General features: G+C 45.9%; 1 long non-coding RNA gene across 2 annotated transcripts in view; it reads right to left on the bottom strand.

The window, feature by feature from the left end:
* The window catches only part of LOC121816632 (uncharacterized), a 43864-nt gene that overhangs the window by 16946 nt on the left and 21840 nt on the right, over positions 1-5078 (bottom strand). For both annotated transcript variants that reach the window (XR_009596513.1, XR_006056277.2), the window contains exon 2: positions 4422-4499. This is a non-coding gene — a long non-coding RNA (uncharacterized LOC121816632). The remainder of the gene's footprint in view (positions 1-4421; positions 4500-5078) is intronic.

Genomic DNA, 5078 nt, shown 5'->3' on the forward strand with positions numbered 1-5078 from the left:
GGTGACTCTATTAGTCCATTCAGGCTGCTACAACAAAGCACTGCAGTTTGTGTGGCTTAAGCAACAGAAATTAATTTCCTCACAGTTCTTGAAGCTGGAGAGTCTAGATCCAGGGGTTCTGACAGGGTTTGGTTTCTGCTGAGGACTCTCCCCCTGGCTTGCTGATGACCTGCTTCTTGCTGTGTTCCCTCATGACCTCTCCTTCATTCTCAGGCATGGAGGGAGACAGACAGACAGATCTCTTTCTGGGTGCAGTCACCCTGGGGGTTAAGGCGTCAACATGTGAATTTTGGGGGAACACCATGCCACAACAGGGACATGTCCAGGAAGTGGTAGAAGTTGTTGTTCAGTCAGTAAGTTGTGTCTGACCTTAGCAACCTCGTACTGCAGCATACCAGGCTTCTCTGCCCCCCACTATCTCCTGAAGTTTGCTCAAGGAAGGAAACTCAAGGAAGTGGTAGAGCCAGACTCAGTGCCTGGTCTGCTTCCTCCAGAACCTGAATTCTTACTTATCACCCATTTCTCTCTGACAGGGCACATCTCAACTCATTATTTTTATTTTCTTTAAAAAAAAAAAAAAAAAAGCTATTCTTGGCCCTTTATTCTTTCAGATGAATTTCACAAATCACTTTGACACATTCTGCAGTGGTGAAAACAGACGTCTTCACACCGCTGAGTCGCCCCATCCAGGAATGTGCTACGTGCTGTCAGGGAAGTCACGTGCTTGTCTTCATGCTGGTCTCGCACATATTTCTCGTCAGGGGGTTTTCTGAGGCGATTTTATTTTTAGTTTAGTGCTTCTCAAACTCTGATGTGTATACCATCACCTGGGAATCTTGAAAAGCAGACTCTGAGTCAGCAGGCCCGGGGCAGAGCCTAGGACTCTGCATTTCTAGCAAGCTCTGGGGTGATGCTGCTATGGTGCTGGGGCCCGCACACTGATCACTGAGATTGTGGTTGTGCTATTTGGGATGGGATTATTTAATCTAATATTTTAGAACCTGCTACTGTGATTCTCTAGAAGAGCTAAGGATTTTTTATTTGGCCAGTTTTGCATATTCTTCCCTCCCAGAGTCCGGCAGGCTTGCTTGTTGTGTGGAGACCAACTGGAGCTGCCAGGGTCAGGAAGAGGGTCTAGGGAGAGGGGACCATCACACTTAAGCTAAAAAAGGATGTATGGCATCCATGCCTGGAAGTCTAGGTAACTGGGACCAGTTGCCTGGCAGCAGCCACCCTCCCACCTGCACCTCTTGTGATATTACCCTTCTATGTGATTTAGACTCAGACCTAGCAAATTGTAGAGCTTGGTAGAATCCAGTAGGTGCTCAATGAATACTTGCTGGGTGAATGACTCTGGGGCAATCTTATGCCCCACCCTCAATAAGCTATTCTTGCTGTTGGGGAAACTGAGGTCCAGAGGGCGGTCCTGTTTGAGCTGAATTATGGGCCTGATGAGCATAAGAACTCAAGTTCTTGACCTCTACTCAGAGGTCCACCTTGCTCTTGGCCTGAGAGATATCAGAGAAGCTCAATCCAAGATCAGCACACAGAGCTGAGAAGAGGCCTTCAAGATCATCTCACCCAGGGCATCCCAACCAGAGATGTGTCAGAACCATCAAGTTCCTGGCTGGGCCTTGCCCAGCAGAGTCTTATTCAATAGGTCTGTTGTGGGCAATACAGACTCTGAATAGTCCCCAGGTGGGTGAATCAGGTATGGAGCCAGTTTGGGAACCACTGTCCTGACCCAATGCTCTTATTTCACTGATCAAGCTACAAGGCAAGACCCAACATCTCTCAAGTTAAAGCCCTTAAAGAACGGGCTTTCCTCCTCTCACATAAACATTTTTTGACTTGTTACTGTGCCTGGAAAAATGGGATGCCAGGTCTAGCTGCCAAGGCAGCCTCGGACCCTACAACCCTCCCCCGCCCCTCTCTCCCGATCAGAAAGCCTATGGTTGGATATGGTTCCAACTTCCTGAAGCTCAGGTCTTCAGGTGATTCCTATAGAATGGTTCTGTGTGGCTATTAGCAAGTTGCTTCCCTTCCCAGCCTCAGTTTCCTCTTCAGTAAAACAAGAGGATTGGGTCAGGACAGTGGTTCCCAAGTATTCTTGCCTGGGAAATCCCATGGACAGAGGAGCCTAGTGGGCTACATACAGTCCATGGGGCCACAAAATTTCGGACATAACTGAGCAACTAAACAACAACAAAATAGTGACAATCATAGTAATTTCCTCAGAGGATTTTGTTGGGGAGGTTAAATGAATGCATTTCCCTGACCTCTGAACCTTGTGCCTTAGGCCAGAATTGTTCATCTCCTCTGCCTACACTCACTACCTCTGCTTTAAATACTTCCTTCCAAATTTCCATCTTGAGCTCCTTCCTCTCCTCTGATCTCTATATTTCAATACTCAGCTGCCTGATGGACTACTCCTCTTGGACATCTGATAGCTATCTTAAGCCTGACATGACCCACACTGAACTCTTCATCTCCCTCCCTAAACCTGCTCTTTCCCAGGCTTTCTCTGTCTCAGGTAATGGCAACTCCACACTGCTACCTGCTCAGGCCAAAGCCCTTGGAGTCACCCATTAGCAAATTACATCAGCCTTTCCTGGAATCTGACCACATCTCACCACCTTCACTGTAACCACACTGGTTCATGTCACTGTCACCTCTTACCTGGACTAATGAAATAGCTTGTTGGCGTCCCTGGTTTCATTTTTATTCTCCTCATGCCTATTCTTTTTTGTTTTTTTTTTTTATCCCCAAGTCTACTTAAAAAACTTTTTTTAATTTTATTTTTGCTGTGCTAGGTCCTCACTGCTGCACACGGGCTTTCTCCAGGTGTGGTGTGCTGGCTTCTTACTGCAATAACTTCTCTTGTTGCGGAGCACAGGCTCTAGGCACGTGGGCTCAGTAGTTGCTGCTTGCGGGTTCTAGATCTCGGGCTCAGTGGTTGTGGTGCAGGGGCTTACTTGCTCCGCAGCATGTGGGATCTTCCTTGACCAGGGATCGAACCCACGTCCCCTGCATTGGCAGGTGGATTCTCATCCACTACGCCACCAAGGAAGTCCCTCCAAGTCTATTCTTAACATAGCACCCAGAGTAAGCCTGTTTTCTTGCCTAGAGAATCCCAGGCGTGGCAGAGCCTGGTGGGCTGCCGTCTATGGGGTCACACAGTCGGACATGACTGAAGCAACTTAGCAGCAGCAGCATAAAGGTCATATTATGATACTCTTCTGCCCAAAATTCTCCAGTACTTCCCAGTTCAGTGAAAAGTGAAAGTGTTAGTTGCTAAGTCATGTCAGACTCTTTGTGACCCCATGGACCGTAGCCTGCTTTTGTCCGTGGAATTCTCCAGGCAAGAGTACTGGAGTGGGTAACTATTCCCTTCTCCAGAGGATCTTCTTGACCCAGGGATCAAACCCAGGTCTCCTGCACTGCAGGCAGATTCTTTACTGTCTGAGCTACCAGGGAAGCCTCCAAAGGGACTAACCAGGTCCCACCCCTGCTTAGCTTCTGAGGCCAGATGAGATCAGGCGCATTCAGGGCAGTACGGCTGTAGACTCCCTGTTTAGAGTCAGACTCAAAGTCCTTGTAGGAGGTATGAAGTTGTATACAATCTGGTCCCACCATCTCTGCTGTTATCTTCTTTACACTTTGCTCACTTTGTTGCAGTCAGACCAGCCTTTTACACATTCCCACACCCCGGAATCTTTGTATTTGCTAGCAGAGGCCTGGAACATTTTTACCGCAAGTTATCCTCTTGGCTCACTCTTGTAACCTTCAAATCTTCACCCAAAAGTCCCCTTCTAAATGTTACATATTTCCTGGCAGCTCCAGCCCTCCCTGTCTTCCTTTCCAGCTTTACCTTTTTTAATAGTACATGTGTCCTTCTCACAAACTATTTATCTAATGCACTATCTAATTTTCTTATTTATTTTGCCTATTTTCTGCCTTTCACCTTTAGAAAGTAAGCTCTGTGAAGACTGGGATCCTTGTCTATTTTGTTCACTGCTACATCCTAAAACAAAACCTGGCATACAGTCCTGAATACACTCCTGATAATAACTGTGAATACATTTAGTTAATGTCTAGCCACTCTAGTTATTCTTTTATCATTTTGGAAACAGTAAGAGTCTGGAAAAGAACACTTTTAAGCATTGACATTTCTTGCTAAAAATCTACAAACAATGCTTATGAGAGTGTGCTAAATGAAAAGCCTACAAAATCACACAGATACTATGATTACAAATTTGCAAGATATGCAGAAGAAAAAGTTGCATTAGTTTTCATTGTAACATTACAAGGAATTTCTTGCTATTTTCCAATTTCATTTAAAATTGTCTCTAAAACAAAAGTTTGACTTACTGAAATAGAACAACTTGACATCCTTTACAGACAAATGAAGCGAAGCTTACCTTATCTTTTCGGCAGTACCTGGAACAGGTCTGGAGAGAAGGGAAAGCACGCTGTTGGTCTTGATCATAGGGCTTTTTCTGTAAATCATTTATAAAAATAACTGTAAAATAACTGTATATACAGTGTTCATATACTGTATAATCAGATTTAAAAAATAAGCCTGGAAGAAGCCTCTTTAGAAGAAAAAGTCTGGTCCATAGGGGAAACTCCAACACAAAACAAAACTCCCGTTCTATAAGTCCCAAAACCAGGAGTGCAATTTCAGTTAAAAGACGGTGGGTTTCAGTCCCAGCCCAGGAGTTCAAGTCCCATTCTGAGTTTTGGCTGGGTTCAAGTCCCATCTGAGGTGTGCTTGGGTTTGAGTCACAGTGTGAGCCGTATGGTTTCACAAGGGTCCTCTGGCCAGCAGCTCAGCGGCCTCTGGACAGCAGCAAGGCAGGTTTCGCTCCAGGGCGCACCCCCATGTGCCACACCCCAATGCCCTAGTCTCCAATTACAGGAAGGAGACTCTCAGCAGCCTCCTGTGCCACCAGTCTGAGAACCTTCTGTGATGTGTTCCAAACTCAGACAATCTCACAGGAGGAACTGGGCGCATGTGAAACCACAGAACCCAGACTGGGTCTTGAACCTGTGATCTTTTAATTACAATCACTCAC

This window comes from Ovis aries, chromosome 15 (assembly GCF_016772045.2).
Source record: "Ovis aries strain OAR_USU_Benz2616 breed Rambouillet chromosome 15, ARS-UI_Ramb_v3.0, whole genome shotgun sequence".
Lineage (NCBI taxonomy): Eukaryota > Metazoa > Chordata > Mammalia > Artiodactyla > Bovidae > Ovis > Ovis aries.